The sequence below is a fragment of the Heteronotia binoei genome, chromosome 3, assembly GCF_032191835.1.
Source record: "Heteronotia binoei isolate CCM8104 ecotype False Entrance Well chromosome 3, APGP_CSIRO_Hbin_v1, whole genome shotgun sequence".
Taxonomy (NCBI): Eukaryota; Metazoa; Chordata; class Lepidosauria; order Squamata; family Gekkonidae; genus Heteronotia; species Heteronotia binoei.
This window is the reverse complement of record NC_083225.1, coordinates 166866952-166890348: the sequence shown is the minus strand read 5'-3', so window position 1 is coordinate 166890348 and position 23397 is coordinate 166866952. Positions and strand designations below refer to the sequence as shown.

At 41.6% G+C, this 23397-nt stretch overlaps 1 protein-coding gene across 1 annotated transcript in view; it reads left to right on the top strand.

Moving 5' to 3' along the window:
• Positions 1–23397, top strand: part of DDX10 (DEAD-box helicase 10) — a 232441-nt gene that overhangs the window by 168542 nt on the left and 40502 nt on the right. The window lies entirely within an intron of this gene.

Here is a 23397-nt window from a genome sequence, read left to right as displayed (position 1 = left end):
TCAGCACTTATTGTGGCCACAATGAACACTAAACCTTGTAACTGGGATTTGAATGCTTGGTTTGAAGCTGGATAATCACATCTTATTGTTCCTCTGGGTTTGCATTCCTCTGGGTTTTTTCATAACAGTTCTAGTAGTTAGGCTGATAGTAAGTGACTGGACAAAAGTCACCCAGAAAACGTTGTGCAGGTTGTAGAGATTTAAATTTGGATCTTTGCAGTCCAAAACAATACACCACACTGGCTTTCCTAATGCCTGCTTGTATACTTCTCTGGGTATTTGGCTTGTCGCTGTTATGGATGGAATAGGTAGCCTTAGGAGCGATCCAGTAGAATCATTGTTATGTTATCTTGTTCTTTACTACAATTTCTTTGTGTCTCTTTCTCCTTGATAACTTATCCTTGCACAATATAAGCCCTCTCCTCTCCCCACCCAAATGTGAACTTGACCCACATCTTTGGATGGTGGGTGCATGGGAAAATGCCCTGGCTTGGTAGTAGAGCATCTGTTTTGCATGCAGAAGGTTCCAGGTTCAGCTCCCAGTGTCTCCAGCTAAATTGATCAAAAGAACTTCTGCTTGAGACCCTGGACAGCAGACAATATGGAACTTGACAGACCAATGGTCTGATTCAGTATACAGCAGCTTCATGAGTGTTTACACTGCAGTGACTAAGGTATTACAATGAAACTTTACTGGTCTAGAATTCAGGGAGAACATTCTTCTTACTGAAATTTGAAACGGTCACAGCATAGATAATTCCCAGAAGCAAGAATGAAGATGCAAATGTGAACTGCATATGGAGCTAAAATTTTGCCATAGTGTTTTAGTGCAGCAAAAAGATCAGCCCGTGTAGAGGACATTGACTGAAGTGATTCTATCCCCCCTTCCCCACGGATGGAAACGCAGGCATGTGCATTTCCCCCCACACATATCTTATTATGTTACGCCTAAATAACCATGATTTGTGCTTGGCACTTAGCAAAGATTGGATTCCTTTGAACAAGCCGCTGATGTTATTTTCCTCTCTGCGCTGTCATTGGAGCTTGGAGAACAGGACTTGGAGAATAATTCTCATTGTAGTTCAGAAATGGAGAAGTAATTACTCTTAGTTCAGGAAGAAAAAAGACTGGTCATGCTAAGTAGTAACAGTTACTCTGCATTGAAAGATAGCTTTCAGGAAGAACATATTACAGCACGATGCATCACTTCTGTTGAGCACTGTTGCAAAGCAGACCTAGCATGTATATTCTCTGTCTTGGAGTCTTCACAGTCATGAGGCGGAGACTTTGAGTAGAAACACGGTGGGAATAACAACCAGAACTAAGCCTGGAACTAGAGCCACGGTTGGTTCTCTTGTTGTGAAGTTCATATTCCACCTTTGAGGTGGCTTACAAGAAAAACCAATGCTATAAAAGTATCATAAATAACCACTATAAAAACTAATAATTAAAAACAAACTGGGTGCAAAAAACCCCCAAACATTCAGCACCTTATGGAATATCCTTAAATCAATCAAAAGTGGACCATTAAAAAGTTAAAACATGAACTCTTTTAGTGAATAGGCTGAATAAAAAGAAATGTTTTGGCCTGGCACTTAAAAGCCAGTGTAGTATGGTAGATGCCAGGCAAAGGGGAGAGCATTTCAAAGATGAGATGTTGAAAATCCTCTGTCTCTAGTTCCCCCCACCCACTTCACCTCTGAAGATGGGAACATAGAGAGCAGGATTTGAGAGACAGATCTTAACTGGGGGGCTGGACAGCATGGGAGGAGACGGGACTACTGTGTATAGTAAGCAAGAAGTTCTAATCTGCTCATCAGGAAAGCACAGAAGGCCAGGTTTTCTAGAATTTACCTAAAACCTGACCTTCCAGAGGCTGGTAATTTTTGCTAGTGCAGAATACAGGTGCCCACATACTAAAACAAGACAAGCACAGGGAGGGATGGTAGCTCAGTGGTAGAGCATCTGCTTGGGAAGCAGAAGGTCCCCGGTTCAGTCCCTGGCATCTCCAAAAAAGGGTCCAGGCAAATAGGTGTGAAAAACCTCAGCTTGAGACCCTGGAGAGCCGCTGCCAGTCTGTGAAGACAATACTGACTTTGATGGACCAAGGGTCTGATTCGGTATAAGGCAGCTTCATATGTTCATCATATTAAACCTGTTTTAGCTTGTCTTCAATTAAGTACTTGCTACTTTTTTGCCGTTATATCAAAGCTGACTTAGGCAACCCCAAAGGGTTTTCAAGGCAACAGGCAAACAGCAGTGATTTGCCATTGCCTTCCTCTGCATAGCAATCCTGGACTTCCTTGGTAGTCTCCCATCTGAGTACTAACCAGGGCAGACCCTGCTTAGCTTCCAAAATCTGACGAGATTCACCTAGATTGGGCTAAACAGGGCTCCTTACTACTTAACCAACTTCAAGGTGTTTGTCATGAGCTTGACAACCATCATTGGTTGGGATCTGCTGAAGAGACCTTGTTCAGGATTTCTTCTTTGCAAGATGAGAACTTGTGGAGTTCAGGGCAGGATGTTCACAGTGGTGACACTGGGCGTTTTCGCATAAGAAGTGCCGGAGCAGCCAAAAGAGCCGGCGACTTCCGTCGCAAAAGCCGCTCAAACGTTTTCCTGCTTCTTGGCGGTTTACGTTTGAGCGGGTTTCGCGACGGAACTTTCCGGCTTCTTTGGCTGCTCCGGCGCTTCTTATGCGAAATCCCTGCAGATCCTCCAGTGTGAAGAGGGTGGTCGCGCCACTTGAAGGTGAGTGCGAAAACGCCCACTGTGATTTTGGAACAGTCAGCCCAGAGGAGTTCTCTTAGGTCAGGCTATTGATAGAATTCAGTTACAGAATTTAAATTCTTTTGTTTTCCCAGGTAGAGCTGCAGTTGAATTTGTTTTATAAAACCATTTATTTGAGAAGCCTTAATGCAAGGAGAAATCTTTGCTTCATGAAATGTCCACCTGGATGCGCATCTATTTCTGAAAGTCAACTCTTGCTGTACAGCAAATTGGATGCTGCACTTGTATTGACTTGTTCTGTCTGCACCACATCCTCTTGTTATGCCTCTCACCATAAACACTCACGTTTGGCAGGGGTGGGGAGAGATTGAGGGAAGAGGCCGCATCGTGGTTTGATGTCAGAAAATTAGCCAGAAACTTCTCTAACGTAAATTTCTTTGTCGAACATCCTTTAACTTAATGAAAACTGTTCCATTGGTTCATGTTGCAGTAAAGCACATATTATTTTAGATAACCCCCATTGCTGCAAAGCTGTGAATAGCTGTCTTTCTTTGGGGAGAGAAATCGACAATGGGCTCTCAGTGAAAAAAAAAAGTCTGACAGCTGGAACTCAAATTCCACTGAGAGTTCAAGGGAGCCCAAGATGGTATATAAATATAGCCATCCCAAACTGACAAGCACTTGAGGAATTAATTTGGAAGCTCCCCCATTGCGTTAGAAATCTTAGTTGCAGCAGCAATGCCTGAAGACTTCTACAGTTCACCCAGGGTCAGGATCAAGAAGCCCCATGTGGGCTTTCAGATTTAATACAGTGGAAAGAAACTGTAAACTGAACATGTGCTATTACAAAAGAAATGACTGCTGTCTAGAAAAAACCCCTTGGTTTGTTTCCTGTGTCGGAATCCAAGACAATTCAGTTTCTGCAAATTCAGCTTGAGCAGAGCAAATTATGAAACTATTACTCGGTTGTTTGAGCTATTCAGTAACGCAGGCTTTTGTCCCCTTCAGAATTAGGGCCAAGGTAGACATTGCAGCATCCATGGACCCAATCTATAGATGCCACTGCTATTTTAGAGCAGAACTTGGCCCCTTCAAAAAATGCTGCAAGACCCCAATCTTGAATAGCTCAGGACTAGAAACTCTTGCTTCCCCTCAAAACAGTTGTAAGGTACAAGTGTTTCAACAGTAGGAAAAGTATGGGGGAAGGACAAGAACCCTTGGCACTGGCCCTCATGAATTCTTAAAATGCCTCTGAGTTCACTCTAAAATGGCAATGGCAGTGACCACATGGCAGACTGGTGGACACCTTAATGTCTAGTTTGGCCCTTTAGCAGCCTTTAGCAGTTAATTTGTAACCATGGCGTAGGTGAGACAGAATGGAGACATGGAAGATTGGAGGGTACTGGCAGTTGGCAAAGATGGTGGAGAGGCAGGAACTGGGGTCCATAAGGAAGGACCAGTGAAGAAGAGTCAGCCTACCTCTTTTAGACACTCCTTGACAAGGCCTCTCTAGTCATAACATTTTTACAGTTCATTGTCTCCTTCCCTTTCTTCCGCAACCCTGAGAACTACCATTCTTGGTGGTTGTCGTCGTTTTAAAAGATCAACCTGGGGTTCTCAATAGTTGTCATACTTGAATGGTACTTGATGTCATTATTTAGGGTCACCACTGTCAATCTCTATGTAAGAAAATAATCTTTTATAAAATGGCTCTGACAGCCATGGGGAAAACTAGTCTCCCCAGCAATATTTTCCTTCCCACTCTTTCTGAAATTATTTTTGTTAGCAAAGTTCAGGAAACACGGAACTTGTTTTGCTTTTGCGTAAAGTTCAATAAGCCCAAGGAGTTTATTGAGTGATCTTAGCCCCAGCATTGGATCAGATGAAATGTGTAATGCTTTATGGTTTTTGTAGCCCTTCAAATCCGTTATCTCAGTGATTGTTAGGACTCATTCACAAGGCAAGCAGGCATTCTCTCCATCATGTAAACTGAGGTGTGTGGGGTTTTTCTTTCCAAAGCTCTGCCATGGAAGTTTGCTGTATGGCCATGGGACTGTCACAAAGCTTCTCCTACCGCACAGGTTTGTTGTGAGAATAGAGTGGAGAAGGAGAGAATGATGTTGGGTCCCCATTGGCGAGGGAAAAGATGGATATAAATGAAGTAAATAAGTACAGTCTAAGTCCTTTGAAGACAAGCTGTCACTGCTTAGGATTGCACTGTTAATCTTTTTTGTTATTCCCCCCTTTTAACATTGATAAAACAAACTCCAATTGTGCATACATCGTGCATGAAGAAGTATGTGCATGTGGGCAAGAGAAGTATTAGGTTATAGATGGGTAGGTTTGGCTTTGCACTCTGGAAGAGTGAGCCTGTGCATACATTTTATACAGCGTTTTGAAAAGGAGGAGGCTAAGCTTCTGTGGCTGTCAGTCACGCTTGCAAGCTGGATATCTGGCTGGCCAGCTGTTGGAGACAAAGTACTGGTCTCGATGGGTCTTTGTTCTGATTCAGCAAAGCACTTCTCAGTAGGAAGTATATGTACTAGATTATCTGTGATATGGGGCTCACTTGTAGTATCCAGCCTTGAAAAACACATATTTGTTATATTTTCACCAACCCCGTGCCAGTCTCAGGTTTTAAACTGCAGAGGGTTTCCCATTTCATAGTTCAGTTCCCAGTATATCAAAGTGCTTCCAGTTTCTTTTCTCTTTCTTTACAGTCCCATGGGAATATAGAGTGCCTTCTTGTGTCCAGATTTCTTATCTGAATGGAAGCATATGTGGACATAAAGCATCAAGCCTTTGCAAGATAGTTTGAATGGCTACTCTGAATCAATAGCTGGCAGTGGGGGTGGGGGGTGGCTTCTCTATACTTTGTGACTTGTGGATGCATCTGTAGTTAGGCCTAGGATCCAGTCCCGCTTATCTTTAATTTCTTCCCAAGACCTTGTGTGTCACAAAAAGATAACTGCACGCAGAAGGAGACAAATCTTAATAGCATTATTAGAGTTGGTAGGATAATAAAACAGAAAGAGATTATTGCAGCACAGTTTGAAATCCAGAGGTGAAAAGTTATATTAAGTTCAAGCCAACAAAGAGGCATAATAGAGATATTAGAATCTATTTTTATGCTCCAGTGTATATAAAATTGGCGCTTAATCTGCATCAACTTCATAAAAGATCATAGCTTCTCTAATTGTGATATCCAGAACAAAGTCTTTAAGTGCAGCCTTCAAAGAATACCATGCCACTGAAAAATTCCGCAATAGCAAAAGAGGGCGCAAAGTCTATGCAGACCACACTGAAAAATCCCTCTCTTATCTCTTGAAAGGGAAGGAAATGATGGAAATTGTTTGGGGGCTGCATGTGAAGGATGGTCAGAAGTATATGGAAAGAGCAAGGAGATGACATTTGGATACCAGACTGCAAAATACACATTAATGCACATACATGCGCACAAGCTATAAAGAGTTTACTAATATATGTAGTAATCAAGATTTCCCCCTTTAAAGAACTATCCTTTCTGGTTACCACTTAATGTATTTTGAAGGTGGGAAAGCCATGGGTTGTAAGCATACATGCACAACTGTATTGTGCTGTGACATCAAAACCCAATTTTGAAATGTTGAGTCTCATCAGGAGACCAGGCTGGTACATGAGTGTTGAAGTTTATTGATCTCTAAGGCAGACAGGCAGATTGCATGGAAGACTGAGGTTTAGCAAGAGTGTGATGTCAGGTGACTTGAGACACAGATTAAGTCCCACCATGTACCACAACTGGCACAACAGTGGCTGTGTAACTGTAGTCTCATGCCATGCATGCACTGTGCACAGGGAGTTTTTCCTACCTACTTACTCTCTCAAAGTACATCTCCTAGCCTTCACTTCAGCCTGCTCGTACAGGCAATGTTGTGCCTAAGATGTAGGTTACAATTTTCCCCTTCAGTTCAATTCCCATATCAGTCACTTAATATGCAAATATGGTGAATATCAGCCCTCCTTTTTCATATTGCAATCAATGTAGTAATGTAATTTGTTCGTTAGAAGCTTTCAAAGATTCTTGTTAGTTAGCCAGTTCGAAAAACTATTTCCTAATTTATTAACTGCCACTTAGCATTTGCAATTTATCCATGCAGATCCGTATTCATGGTTCTTATTCTGTTCTGGGGGGAAATTTTCAGATCTCGTTATTTTAGGACGGTGCAAACTGCCTTGGGAAACTTTCAGCTCAATTATTCATTATTTGTAGCCCATGACAGTATGTTTGAGGTGCCTGTATTGAAATGAACAGAATAAAATGTCCTGTATCACAGAGCTCCCATCAATGGTTGCTTGATGTCTGACCATTTCCTCTGTTGTAATAGTTTAAACCCATCAGTGCATGTATCATCAAAACAAAGAATACACAGAAATGTCATTTCCAGAGGATTCATGTTTGTTTGTATGTCTACCTAATCTTAACTTGCAAGTAGACACTGGAATTCATGTAAATCACAGTGGTGAGTTGTGAGTGTACATCTGACATACACTGGGTATTCAAATACAGAAACTGATCCAGAACCACTGCAGCTCTGTGAGCTTGCATGACTAGGAGACAGCTGAGACTTAGACTCTGTGTCATGCTTATAATGTGAGCGGTATTCAAACTTCCTGAGAAAAGTGTACATATCTTCATTATAGGAGAAGAAATCTGGAGAAAATTGAAGTAATTTGCGCAGGGGGAAAGGATCTAGTGGTTATGAGTTTCCTTCTGCTTTATTTCCAGTTTACTGTGTCCTATTGATTACCTTCCCTAATAGGATGAACAATTACAGCCAGCTGCAATGACAGTGATAGTTGAATGTAAACAGTAGAAAGAAAACCAGGCTGTACATTACTTCAGAGGTCCTCGACTTCGTTTCCCTTATAAATAGGGAGACTTCTGAACATCATATAGAGTACTTGGTGATCATCGTCTGAAAAGAAGAACCCGCCTATATTGTACATCGTAGCAATACAGCACCATGAAATGGTTTTTTAAAAATTTAAAATTGTAGTTATGTTTTATTGGTTTTTAACTTGTGAAAATGAATGTTGTGAGCCGCTCTGAGTCCACTTGCGGAGGGGGCGGGATATAAATTTAATGTAATAATAATAACAGGAAAAACAGTATTTTCCATGGTGCTTGGCAGTCTGGTTTAGAGTGTTAAAAGAAGTGAAAAGAAAGAGACAATTTGGTTAGGACTCAGGTGGCTGATATTGAAACTTTCAAGCAGATCTTGTAATAACCATTCTCATAGAATTTTCTTTTTACGCTGATCCCACCAATCATAAGAGAAGCCGTCTTGGATCCGGTCAGTGGCCCATCCAGGCCAACACTCTGTGTCACAAAGTGGCCAAAAAACCCAAGTGCCATCAGAAGGTCCACCAGTGGAGCTAGATTCCCCCCCGCAAGCACCAAGAATACAGAGCATCACTGCCCCAGACAGAAAATAGCCACTGATGGGCCTCTGCTCCATATGCTTATCCAACCCCCTCTAGAAGCTATCTAAGCTTGTAGCCACCGCCACCTCCTGTACCAGAGTAGAAAATCATTCCTGACTCAGTGGTTTAATAGAGAAGACTTTTCCTGATTTCTGTAAAAGCAGCCATAGATGATATGTCAAAAATTGTACTTTCATTTAAGGGTATCAGGTTGGTCAAGATAAAACTACAAAGTGCTGGAATGTGAATGCTCACAGCCACAGGGGTAATGTGCTACCACCAGTCTCCTTAGCAAACCCACCAGCCAGGGACCAAAGGACTGAGTCTCTAGCCCTCCTGGATCTAAAATCAAGAAGTTAGTCCTGCAAGGTAGGACGCTTGCAAGTTGAGTTCCAAAAAATCCCAATTACTTTAATCACTGTAACCAATAGGATTAAAGTACTAGATTCAGACTGAAGTCCCAAGACCAAAAGACCAAATATAATGAATAGGATTTATTAAAATAATGTGTAGAGATATACAATACAAGAACAGTGAACAGCAGTGTTAAAATAATAAAAGCTAAATAGCTAATCTGAGCACTTTTTACAAGCATTGGTTTTCTGAGACGAGATATTACCTGGCCAGACTGAGTCCAAGTAGAGTGTCAAAATCCCAGGCAGGTGTTCCAGCCAGCAAGGCCACCTAATTTGGAATCAAGAGAGGAGAAGGGGCACATACCAGAATGAAAGATCTTCCTTTATGTCAAACAACCCACAATGGCATGATTCTAGTTTACAAGAAGGGCCACACCAATGAGGCCAAGGAATGAAGAAGAAATAAAACAGTGGTGCTGTGGGAATAAATTTTATTCACTCTAGGTACCCCAACACATTCTGCTCAATGTTTCCTCAGGGGGATCTAGATAAACATTAACTATAATCAAAAACATTTATTTCCCAATACTAAAGGACAGGTTAAAAGGCTGTATGCATAAAGAATTTTTAAAATGTAAATATATTTATGAAAAATATAAAGATGGCTCCAGGAATCCCCCCAGCTGATGTTAGCAGCTCTAGATATGAGACAACTAGTAGAGGCCCATGGAAATGTGTGAGACACAAAAATCTTTGTTCCCATGTCTCCTTAGTGTTAAGGTAGTATGGGTTTCCTTACAGCTCTCTAACTGTAGCTAGACCTGAGGGAAGTCAGAAAGAACTATTACCCAACTGTCTTACTGTTCTTCAAGGAGCAAGATTGTTTTGGTGCTGATGGAACAGAAGCCATAGAAGCCTTTCTGCCTTCATTTCTTTGTGTGTGTGTGTGTATGTTCCTTTTAAAAACTTTTAATGCCTCCATTTCTTGAGCCGTACTGTGGCTATTGGGCAAAATTAGATTTGAGGAAATTTTCTTCATGAATGGTGGATAATTCCAGGTCTTGAATATTTAGATGCTATTCAAGATACGTTTTATTACATTCTTATCTCTCCCTTCCTCCAAGGAGAGCAGGGCAGCATACCTCATTGTCCCCTCCTTCCTTTTATCCTCAAAACCCTCAGGCTGAGAAAGAATTCCTGGACCAGTGTGACACACTGAGCTTCATGACAGAGTAGGCACTTGAACTAGTATCCAACCAATTAGATTAGGTTAGAGTCTGACACTAATCAATATACCATACTGGTTCAAGCCAGTTCTGCATTATGAGGGCCCTGGGCAGAAAGGGCCTAGGGGTCCCTCTCTTCCTCTGACCCCTACCAGGACTCTTTCTCATGCCTTCCTTTCAGCTCACCCACATCCCTACCTGCCTGTTTGCCTTTTCTTCCCCCACCCATTTGTATGTTCTCTCCCTAATGGTGCTGGGTGGTGTGTGCAGATGGAAATAGAAGAAGAAAAAGAAGAGTTGGTTTTTGTACCCCACCTTTCACAACCCAAATGTGGCCAAGAGGCACTGCCTGTTTATACAGGAGCACCCTAATAGCTAGAGAGGGAGTGGGGCTCCTATTCCTGGAAACAAAATGGATTCTGATCAGAAACCGACCAAGAAAATGCTCCATTCAAAATAGACCCAGTAGAGAGCTTGTTCTGGTTATCACCTAAGGCACCCTCTTAACATGACCCTCTCCCCCGCCCAAATGGAATGCATAAGGATAATGGGGTCTGCCAGTAGGTAGTATTCCTGACTTAATTCTCAACTGCTGCTCAACATTCTATCCCTCAGGTCCAGTACTTCTACTCTGCATATTCTATTTACTTCTATGCTAATGCCTACCAAGGTGCTCAAGGTCTTTGTCTGCTACACTGATTACCTTCCTGGGTGTCAAACCAAACCAGTTTAAGCCCATCAACTGTCTCCTGATCCATTCTTCTAGTAATTACTGTATAAACACTATCTATGGTTACCTGGAAACCCATTCAGGTGACCAGAGCCAGCTCTGCTCATTGGCTTGAGGTGAGCACCCAGTCAGGTTCCCAGAAAAGACTCATCACTGCCCTCAAGCTAGCCCCTTTTCTGGGAGGACCTCATCCCCTCCAAAGATTATAAAACATGAGAGAAAGCTTCATCTCTCTCTCTCTTCAAGCTGAGCACATGGAATCAGATTGTTTCTCACCCCCCCCCCATTACTCTAAGTAAGGGGCCCTCAGACATGGCACATGGCAGTGCATGTCTACATCTTCTAGTTGTAACTGGACCCTAAGCACATCTGGACCAGGTTGCATTTCCTTGTCTGTGTTATCCTCATGTTACCTCTATCAATTTCATCTTGATCCTGCTTAAGTTGGTCATCTGTGCCCACCAAACTAATTCCCCAAACCTCTTTTGAGGGCAATTTGGCTAACACAAAGGACTCTCAGAGTGGCTTATCATCGCCTTTGCTTCCTCTCCCGGCAACAGACTCCCTGTGGGGCTTGAGAGGACTGAGACTGACCCAAGGTCACCCAGCTGGCTGCATGTGGAGAAGTGGGGAATCAAATCCGACTCTCCAGATTAGAGTCCACCACTCTTAACCACGAAACCATCCCTTTGCGCCCCCCCTCCAGGAGTGTTGTTACCACATTTGAGTATTACTGATACAGGAATTGAACAGAGGGAGAAATTATAACTTTCTTTTTAGGCAGAACGTTTCCTGTAAGAGCAGACAGAAGTGAATGCTAGGAGATGTCCTTTGAAAAGGGTAGTTAGGTAGGAAAAATGCCCTGTGCACAGTCCATGTGTAACATGAGGCTACAATAACCAGGGGTCGTTTTGTAGAAAAATAGGTGGTGGAGCTCATCCAGGGATTGTTATGTAGCTGCCTCTACTATTCAATGGGCAAGGTGGGAAGAGGAGGGGGAACCCTCAGAAAGGTTCAGGAGCTGTGCTCCTGTGAGCTCCTGATGAATCAGAGGCCTGACAATAACACAGCTACTGCTCTGCAGGGCAGCAGAGTGGTTGGGAGCTCTGTGGCAGCGGGCCCTGCTGGAAACCCTGGACTTCAGCAGCTGTTCCACCAGTATGCTGATGCCAGCCCAGTTTCTGGTTTTCTTTCTCTCAGCCATTTTTGTCCATCAATGCCTCCCCCCCCATAGAACATTTCACTTTGAGCGCTTCTTCCTCCCTGCTGCCATTTGCAGCTTGCATTCGTACGTGACTTATTAACAGCATGCTCTCTTTGCCCTCATTGGCAACTCTGAAAAACAATAATCACAATCAGCAATCAGAAAAACATGGTTGCTGTGCTGGTTAATTATTTTAGGGGATGATCATTCAAATTAATTGAGGTTTCTAGGATCATTAAGATTCCAGCTGCTGGAAAGGCCTGTGAGCATATTGCTGAACTTCTTGTTTTCAAATCTGTTAGGGTGGTTTCAAAGATTTAGATCTTGTGAAATGTTCTCCCGTCTTCACCATCGTGCCGCCTATGAGCAGAATTGGCAGAGATCTGCTTGGCAGCTTAATCATAGTCATAATATTTTAAAAATACGTTTCAAAATGAGAGTCAGAACTTGGAAATGCTAAAAAGGTTTTATAAAACATTTTAAAATTGCTAAAACAGCAGTTGTGCAACACGTTTGTTCCTTAGGAGAACCAGAATATCAGAAAACAGTAAGCAGGTTTTTAGGTACCCAGAATACTTCATCAAACTGGATGTTCAGCATTAACAAAAATTAAAAAAGAGCAGGAGAGAAATGTGATGAGAAAGAGATTATTTTAGGGGGCAGGAGCTTTTTTCCCACTCTTGTTGGGTTTGGAGTTGTAAACATTCAAGTTGCTGTAGAGTTCTGTGGAACTGAAAAGCTTGTGAAGCAGAGAAATAACGAGATCCGCACAGACTTACTGGTATGAAGCGAGGTTTACTTTTTGGTACCAAAAGTAGGTTTCAGTCAGGCATGGTCCCCCAAAATGACTGAGATGCATTTCCCTGAGTGCATCCAGTTTTTCTAGCAAGCAAGCGAGTAGGCTGGCGCAAGCTTATCTGATTTTAAAGATCCCGCCTCAGGGTGCTCTCCCCAGTAAATTTCCATGAAATAATTCCTTCAATCTATCTTTTTACAGCAAGTTGCCTGTAGGAGGCTGCTCTCTTATCTAATCTTCCAGCTGGAGCTCACAGCCGCTGGACGGTGGTCAATTTCTAACGGCAGTATTACAACAGGCACCTTAGTTTGGGGGCAAAGCATGCTCTTATTCAATGCAGCAATTATTATTGTTGTTGGGGGTATTAATTAATTATTCAGGGGCTCTCCTTCACTTGCACACCACTTCATGATATTTTGGTTAGTCCTAATGAAATGTTTGGATTTTTCCCTTGTGGACAAACACAACTGTATACGTTCTTTGACTATTTAAAAGCTCATTAGTCAGAACAATTTGCTTAGGTTTCAGACTCTGCCAGTATCCTTCTTCTGCTAACACAGGCAAATCCTTGTTTACTGGCTGATTAATAGGAAACAGAGAGTGAGTATAAATGGGTAGTCTTCGCAGTGGAGGACGGTAAGCAGTGGGGTGCCGCAGGGCTCAGTACTGGGTCCCATGCTCTTTAACTTGTTCATAAATGATTTGGAGTTGGGAATGAGCAGTGAAGTGGCCAAGTTTGCAGATGACACTAAATTGTTCAGGGTGATGAGAACCAGAGAGGATTGTGAGGCACTCCAAAGGGATCTGTTGAGGCCAACGCCATGCTGGGAATTATTAGGAAGGGAACTGATAACAAATCAGCCAGTATCAAAATGCCCCTGTATAAATCGATGGTGTGGTCTCATTTGGAGTACTGTGTGTAGTTCTGGTCACCGCACCTAAAAAAGGATATTATAGCATTGGAGAAAGTGCAGAAAAGGCAACTAGAATGATTAAAGGGTTGGAACACTTTCCCTGTGAAGAAAGGTTGAAACGCTTGGAGCTCTTTAGCTTGGAGAAACGTTGCCTGCGGGGTGACATGATAGAGGTTTACAAGATAATGCATGGGATGGAGAAAGTAGAGAAAGAAGTACTTTTCTCCCTTTCTCACAATACAAGAACTCGTGGGCATTCGATGAAATTGCTGAGCAGTCAGGTTAAAACGGATAAAAGGAAGTACTTCTTCACCCAAAGGGTGATTAACATGTGGCATTCACTGCCACAGGAGGTGGCGGCGGGTACAAGCATAGACAGCTTCAAGAGGGGATTGGATAAAAATATGGAGCAGAGGTCCATCTGTGGCTATTAGCCACAATGTGTGTGTGTGTGTATAAATATGTGTGTGTGTGTATAAAATATATATATTTTGGCCACTGTGTGACACAGAGTGTTGGACTGGATGGGCCTTTGGCCTGATCCAACATGGCTTCTCTTATGTACTTTGCAGACCTCTGTCCTTCCCCCAACATACATCCTGGAAAAAGCTGCCACTAGAGACATCTTCAGAGTTGAGCTTCATAATCTGCATGTGTAGCCCTGGCCTTCCAGTCTGTAATACTTGAGACTACAGAAGGAATGGGCAGTATGTTTGAATAGCTACCCCTTGACATTTCTGGCACACAGAAAGATAACTCTGTAATAAATTGCAAGTTTTGATAAATGCAGGGATATGCATGAACATAAGAACATTATGCATGAACATAAGAACATAACATAAGAGAAGCCTTGTTGGATCATGCCATTGGGCCCATCCAGTCCAACACTCCGTCACACAGTGGCCAAAAACCAGATGTCATCAGGAGATTCACCAGCAGGACCCATGCACTTAAAGCAGTAATTTCATAATGAGAAGCAAACCATTTGTTCTGTACCACCTTCAGCTTCTTGGAGGAAGGGTGGAATAAAGCTCCAGTAAATAAAGTAAGGTAAAACTAGCCATCATGAGGATATCTGAAACCATTGCTTTGGTTTTTAAAGCAATGTGTCTAGCGTATAAATTGGTATAACACTCAGAAGTGTGGAACTTTGAAAACACAGCAAACACTGCCTAATGTTGAATATTTAACACGGCTTTTTAGTTTCTTGACTTGAAAACCCTACAGCATCACTGTAAGCTGGCTGTGGCTTGACAGCACTTTTCACCACCACAGCTTCTAAATAATTCCTTATATATTCTTCTAAGGTCTGTGATACTTAAATTTTTGTGCCGGCTTCCTTGATTCTCCTGCTCACCAACCACAGAGCTTGTTCACTGGCATTGATCTGTTTTTGGTGATGGTAAGAGTCAGTGGCCCTGACTTGGACATTCCAGGCTAGAAACTAAGATATCAGAAATTAAGCAGGGTCAGCCCTACTTAGTATTTGAATGGGAGACTACCAAGGAATACCAAGATTGCTATGCAGAGGCAGGCAATAGCAATCCACCTCTGTTAGTCTCTTGCCTTCAAAATCCCATGAGGGGTTGTTGTGAGTTGGCTGCAACTTGGAGCCATTGTACACACAAAAATGAGTAGTGTCTGGCCCTTCTACTATTTACCTCTTGCTTTGAATGCCCTATCGGGGTTGCCTTAAGTGAGCTGTGACTTGACAGCAAAGCAAAGAAAGAAAGGTCCAGTGGAATACTCTCTTTAAGTGGAGGCTTCCTGCCTATGTTCTTTCCTTGCGGATGGACACCAAATGAGTTTACATATTTCCATTGTAAAAAAATCTGGGGCTGTTCAAACATCTCTCCCCCCCCCCACACACACACACTTTATGAGGTTCTCTTGAGATAAATAACTTTGGTTGTTTGTACAAGATTGTTTAAAGTTGTGTCAGCAAAGCAAATCACATATAGACAAGAAAGAATGATCACTAATTACAGCCAGAGTCAACTCATGCTTACACAATTGATTTACCATTTAGCTACTCTTTGAGATGAAAATCTATAAAGCACATTGGGCTTCCTATTAAATGCTCTCATGTATTTTTCTCAATAATATATGTTGATTATGCAGTATAAAAATATCTACAATTATTGTTAGGCTTTTAAAATTCATTCACCTCCCAGGAATAGATGTATAGGCATGACTACCAGTGGTCCCAGCTGCATTCTATAGGGGAAAGTCAACAGGCTGCAATGTTAGACATGGCATAGAAAAAGTAATCCTGTTCCTTGCACCAGACACTGCAATGGTACTTCTGGAAGGTCTTGTGGTACTTCTTCCCATAGAAGTAAATGACTGCTGCTCATTTCCTTAGGGGGGATTTAAAGCTCTGAGGGTGGAAAGTGCTGTCAAGTCACAACACCCCCATAGGTTTTTCAAGGCAAGAGACATTCGGGGTGATTTGCCATTGCCTACCTCTCCATAGCAACTCTGGATTTATTGGGCAGACTCCCATTCAAGAGCCAGTTTGATGTAGTGGTTAGGTGGAGCATGTACTCTAATCCAGGAGCATGTACTCTAATTCATTTAGGTCAGAAAAATCCAATGCATGGCTATAGGATGGGGGAGACTTCTCTTAGCAGTAGTATGTGTGAAAAGGATCTAGGGGTCTTAGTGGACCATACGCTGAACATGAGTCTCTGAACTGAGCCTCTGTCCATTATTTTTGAGAATTCTTGGTGGGCAGGAGAGGTGCCGGAAGATTGGAGGCAGGCAGATTCTGGAACCATCTTCAAGAAGGGGGAAAAGGAGGATCCGTGTAACTACTGACCTATCAGCCTGGAAAAGCTTTAGAACAAATCATCAAACAGTCAGTCCTGGAACATTTAGAGAAGATAGCTGTGATCGCAAAGAGCCAGCATGTGTTTCTCCAGAACACGTCATGTCAGACTATCCTTATCTCTTTTTTTGAAAAAGTTACTACTTTGCTGGATCAGGGGAATGTTGTAAGACATAGTTTATCTTGATTTCAGTAAGGCTTTTGAAGGTTCCACATACTATTCTTGTTGACAAGTTGGTAAAATGAGGTTTGGATCTTGTTACTGTTAGGTAGATCTGCAACTGACTGACAGATCACACCCAAAGAGTGCTTGTGAATGGTTCCTCATCCTCTTGGAGAGGAGTGACAAGTGGAGTGCCTCAAAGATCTGTCATGGGACCTGTTTTGTTCAACATTTTTATAAATGATTTGGATGAAGGAATAGAGGGAATGCTTATTAAATTTGCAGATAATACTAAATTGAGGGTGGTTGCAAATACAGTAGAACACAGATACAGGATACAGGATGATCTTGACAGGCTGGAAAACTGGGCTGAAAAAAATAAATAAATTTTAACATAGATAAATGTAAAGTTCTATATTTAGGTCAGAAAATTCCAATGCATGTTTATAGCATGGTGGAGACTTGTCTTAGCAATAGTATGTGTGAAAAGGATCTAGGGGTCTTAGTGGACCATACGCTGAACATGAGTCAACAGTGTGATGTGGTGGCTAAAAAGGCAGATGCAATTTTTGACTGTATCAGCACAAGTATAGCGTCCAGATCACACAAAGTGATGGTATCACTTTGCTCTGGTTAGACTTAACCTAGAGTACTGTGTTCAGTTCTGGGCACCACATTTTAAGAAGCATATAAAGCCAGAATGGGTCCAGAAGAGGGTGACAAAGATGGTGAGGGGTCTGGACACCAAGTCCTATGAAGAAAGGTTGAAGGAAATGGGCATGTTTAGCCTGGAGAAGAGGTGGCTGAGAGGTGATGTTATCACCATCTTCAAATACTTGAAGGGCTGTCATATAGAGGATTGTGCGGAATTGTTTTCTGTGGCCCCAGAAGGTAGGACCAGAACCAACGGGTTGAAATTGAATCAGAAGAGTTTCCGGCTCAACATTAGGAAGAACTTCCTGACTGTTAGAGCAGTTCCTCAGTGGAACAGGCTTCCTTAGTTGGTGGTGGGCTCTCCTTCCACGGAGGTTTTAAAACAGAAATTAGATGATCATCTGACAACAATATGGATCTTGTGAATTTAGGGGGAGGTATTTGTGAATTTCTTGCATTGTGCAGGAGGTTGGACTAGATGACCCTGGAAGGTCCCGTCCAACTCTATGATTCTTTGATTCCCCACTTCTTCACATGTACCTGCTGAGTGACCTTGAGTCAGTCACAGTTCTCACAAGAGCTCTCTCAGCCCACTTATCTCACAGGGTGTGTGTTGTAGAGAGGAGAAGGGAGAGGAGATTGTAAACTGCTCTGAGACTCCAAGTGAAGGGTGGGGTATAAATCCAGTCTCCTCCTCAGCTTCTGAAAACTGACTAGATTCAGCCAGCCTGGGCCATCTAGGTTAGGGCTATTTAAAGCATTCATTTGGACAAACATGTTAATGTCCAAACCAGTTTCTAACCTTGCCTTTTGGTTACCCAGCCTCATCTAACACATCTCTGTAGTTTCATGCTATCCCCCCACCTACCTGTCATAACGTCTTGAAATATACAAGCTCTGTATCACCCATTATAATGATCCTTGTAACTATAAGAATGGGACGATTAAAAAAAAAACCCCAAGAAGAATACCTCCCAGGTTAAAACCAACAACCTGCTGTGATCCTGTCTTTGCCTTCATTTTTCACTTTTAAAAAAGTGTGGCTATGTTTGTATCACAGGAAAGGGGGGGTGGTGGTGGTGGAGATTTTTGTTTCCCTGTACCTCAGTGTGAGAATGAGAGGCAGAGCTCACTGCTGTATTGTTCGTTTTTGATGGAAATATGGCATCTGCTTATTTGGAGACATAATACCCCTGGCTGTTTGATTTCCTTCAGATGTATTTCTGTACAACTCAAATGGTTTGAGTCACAACTTTTTTTTGTATTTGATTAAACAGCCATATGCTTTTGAATTAAACAGTCTCAGTTGTTATATTAAGTTTGTAGATGACTCGATACCCTACAGAACTCAGTTACTCACACACACACACAAACACACACCACCCGTACCCAATCAGCTCTTTTATAATGGAACAGATGGACGAGCTCTGCTGTGCCTTCATGTTTTCTTGACTTATGATTAGAATTCTAAAGATAATGTGTCACTCGTATGTTTTGTGTTTCTCCTCTCTGAAGATCTGCTTTGATTGCTCTCTTCCTCAGCCTGCAGACTTTGCACAGCTGTGAACCCTTCTGGCTTATGATATGTAACTGCAACCTGCAGCATTCCAAGATGGCAGGAAATAGCCCTTCTGTCTGCTCTTTCTGAGCCTGATCACCCCAAGGATAATAAAGTCACCCCCCCCCCAAAAAAAAAAATCGCTGTGATAGTTTTTCTGGCTGTCTTTTGCTTTCCTTTTCCCAGGGTCATGTAAATCAAAAATACACATGCCTGGTCTCCCATGCTGATAGGGTTGCCAATCCCCAGGTGGGGGCAGGGGATCCCCCGGTTTGGAGGCCCTTCCCCCGCTTCAGGGTCGTCAGAAAGCGGGGGGGGGGGAGGGGAGGGAAGTGTCTGTTGGGAACTCTGTTATTCCCTATGGAGATTTATTCCCATAGAAAATCATGGAGAATTGATCCGTAGGTATCTGGGGCTCTGGGGGGGGGCTGTTTTTTGAGGTAGAGGCACCAAATTTTCAGTATAGCATCTAGTGCCTCTCCCCAAAATACCCCCCAAGTTTCAAAAAGATTGAACCAGGGGGTCCAATTCTATGAGCCCCAAAAGAAGGTGCCCCTATTCTTCATTATTTCCTATGGAAGGAAGGCATTGAAAAGGTGTGCTGTCCCTTTAAATGTGATGGCCAGAACTCCCTTTGGAGTTCAATTATGCTTGTCACAGCATTGATCTTGGCTCCACCCCTAATGTCTCCTGGCTCCACCCCCAAAGTCTCCTGGCTCCACCCCCAAAGTTCCCAGACATTTCTTGAATTGGACTTGGCAACCCTACATGCTGAACTAGATCAGTTGCTTTTGAAAATTCTGAATTGAAGGAACACATTTCATTTGATTGTGCTTGTAGAGGAGACCTTCCCCATTGGATGTAGAACTTCTGCGTATGGCCAAGGGTCCTTATTCCTGGGGGTCTTCCATCCAGGCACTGATTGAAACCAGGCTTCAAAAAAGATTGCTGTATCATGTCTCCTCAACCCATATCTCAGGACCTATGCAGAACAAATGTATAATTTGGATTGATGATCTTGTGCCAGTTATTGCCTTGGAGCTTTCATTAGTCGAATATCACTTTCAGATCACATATCATTTTCAATATATGTTTCACCCATGTTCTGTTCTCTAGAACTCTTTCATATAATAACATAATGGAGGTGTCTAGGTGAGTTGAAAAGTATTTTAAGCTTTTTCTGAGGTACATGAACAGACCAGTGGTGACCAGCACTGACCAACGGTCAAGGTTTACGAGAGCACTTCTTGAGTCTGTATAACATATATGGTTTTGTATACCCTAGTTTGAACATAAGAAGCTGAGGGTGGGATTCTTAGTACATCTTTTCCAGTATTATCTACTCCAACTGGTATTAGTTCTCCAGGGTGCTAGGCAGAGGTTACTTGAGGTCCTTCAGCTAGAGATGTTGCTGATTGAATCTGGAACCTCCAGCATGCAAAGCATGTCCTCTGGCACTCCCCAACCCCATGTCAGGGAGCAGGCAGATAATCATAGAATCATAGAGTTGGAAGAGACCTCCAGGGTCATCTAGTCCAACCCCCTGCACAATGCAGGAAACTCACAAATACCTCCCCCTAAATTCACAGGATCTTCATTGCTGTCAGATGGCCATCCAGCCTCTGTTTAAAAACCTCCAAGGAAGGAGAGCCCACCACCTCCCGAGGAAGCCTATTCCACTGAGGAACTGCTCTGACAGTCAGGAAGTTCTTCCTAATGTTGAGCTGGAAACTCTTTTGATTTAATTTCAGTCTATTGGTTCTGGTCCTAGCTTCTGGGGCCACAGAAAACAATTCCACACCATCCTCTATATGGGTTTAAAACAATTTTTATTAGTAACATATGGTAACAAAATTATTTCTTAAATCTTAGTAACTTCTTTTATCTACCCCATATATTACTTTCTACCCACCCCTCCCCCCATTACTTGACCCCCGCCAGTGTTATTTACTTAAAATGCTAATATTTAAAGGTACCCTTAACTATTAAAACAAAAACTTATATTATTCTTCTTCTAAAACTTAATCATTATCAAAAATTGTTCAATGTCCTTTTATTTTCCACTCTTTTTCTACATATCTTCTAAACTTTTTCCATTCCATCTTAAAAACTTCTAAATCATAGTCTCTTAATGTTCTTGTTAATTTGTCCATTTCACTCCATGTCATAACTTTTATAATCCAATCCCATTTCTCTGGTATTTTTTCTTGCTTTCACAACTGCGCATATAATGTCCTAGCAGCTAAAAGCAAGTACCAAATTACAGTTCTATCTTCTTTTGGAAATTTTTCCATTTATAATCCCAACAGAAAAGCCTCTGTAATTTTCTTAAATTCATATCCCAAAATCTTAGTAATTTCTTGCTGAATCATCTGCCAATACTTTTTCGCCCTTTCACAAGTCCACCATATATGGTGGAAAGATCCTTCATGTTTTTTACATTTCCAACATCTATCTGGCATCTTATTATTCATCTTTGCCAATTTTTTAGGAGTCATGTACCATCTGTACATCATTTTAAAACAGTTCTCTTTAATACTATGACACATCAAAAGCATCATAGAATTTTTCCACAAGTATTCCCAAGTTTCCATCTGCATTTCTTTATTTACATCAATTGCACACTTAATCATTTGAGATTTCACTACTTCATCTTCTGTAGACCATTTTAACAATAATTTATATATTTTTGAAATTAATTTTTCATTATCTCCAAGCAGAACTATTTCCATTTCTGTTTGTTCTTTTCTTATCCCTTCAGTTTTGATATCATTATCCACCAAGCTCTTTATTTGTTGCATTTGGAACCAATCATATTTATTGTTCATCTGTTCAGCAGTTTTCAATTCTACTTTGCCACTTTGTATTTTTAATAATTGATTATATGACAATCACTTTTATTCACCTATTTCAGCTGTTATTTTTATTACTTCAGCAGGCACTATCCATAACGGTTTTCTTTCATCCCCATATTTCTTGTACTTCATCCATGTATTTAACAAGTTATTTCTTATATAATGGTGAGAGAAAAAAACGTCCATCTTCTTTTTTCCATAATACAAATACGCATGCCAGCCAAATTTATCACACCACCCTCTATATGACAGCCCTTCAAGTACTGTGTGGCTCAGTAGAGTCTGGCAGGAAAATAAATAAATAAATAAATAAATATATATATTTGTGTGTGTGTGTGTGTACAAGAATGGGCCTGGTGGCATAACCTGTATGCATTCTTGCTGCAGTTCGGGAATACTACACGTTTGTTTTCTGGGATATTGGTTAACTTCCAAAGAGACCAAGACTTTGACTAAAAATGGTGCTTTCATACAGCGTGGTCTGGGAAATTTCTGGTTTATTTTCTAATAGTCTTTTTTGGACTGATCTGGCTTAGCTAAAGCTGGCTGGTGCTTATTTAATTATGCCATACTGAGAATTTGTATGCATTACTAATGTTAAAGGTCTGTTTGACAGACTTGGTGCAGGGTTTGGAATGGCCTTCATTTCAAAACATGGTGCATGTTCTGATCATCCTTGACAGTTTCCCAGGATGCTGAAAATTTATTGTGTGTGTTGCTTAAAGCAGCAGTCTTGTCCTAATTGAAAGGCCAGCCAGCTGAGTTAATTAACAGAGACGTAAAGGGTCTGGCATATAGATTCATTATTGCATATGAGAGAGAGAGAGAGAGAACGAACACGAACGTGTTTCCCAGGTGCTCAGCAAAATATGCTGCATTGTATTTTTCATGTGCATTTGAAAGACAATTCCCAGTGTAATTTATTAAACTTTGCCTTTCCAAGTAACCTTCAGTGAAAATGGTTTATATTTTAGTGCATTACTAATTACATTTGACTGTCAGTCTTTCTGGTGAATTAAATTTTGAAAGCTATCTTGTATGAATACCAAAGAGAATTAAAAAGATTAATGTAGCTTGCATAAACGTTCACATTTTGTATCTGCGTTGCTTTCACCATTAAGAATACAAGATGGGATCCAAATATTTCAAACTCTTGGCATGATATCTCTTCCTATGGCCAACTACGAAATTTGGCAGCAGGTTACTTGCAACTTAAAAGGCATTAAGAGACACATAAGTACTGGTACTTTACTTTAGATATTCCCTCTCATGTTTTAATTCTTGTTTTTGTTTTGTTTTATAAATTTAGAAAAATCAAACACTAAAGGGTAGGGAATTGCATGCTTGTATGTTATTCCATTGTGGGGAAACAGCCCTCTCTGCATATAACAAAAAATAGCCTGTCTGTAAGCCACAATGCCCTCAAAACTGAGGTTGGGGAATTGTCAGGTGGGCACCTGGCTTAATCAGGATCTTTTTACCTATGTATACAGGATCCAAGTCCAGAAATTAATGCTTAAAAATATTAGGGACTCTAATTAAGTAAAAACAATTAAAATTTATTCCAGAAAAATATAGGCTTACATACAAGATAAGTAATTCACGAAACACACATACAGTCCTAAGAAAAATAGAGAGAGATATAGAGACAACACATGGGTAGACAAACAGGATGATAATTACTGATCGTAGTCTTCAAGGAAGGCTCCAATGGCGATGAAAGAGGACGGGGGAAATGGGACCCTCAACTGTGGCCAGAATCGGGGATGGATCTAGACAGTGGAACTGAGGTACTGCTAGATGCACACATGTGGGGAGCTGTGTTACAGGTTATATAGACTACCTTGAGCCCTTAGGGAATGGGAGGCACAGGGGTGGATGACAGGTGGTCAGCTGGTACATGACCTCAGAAAAG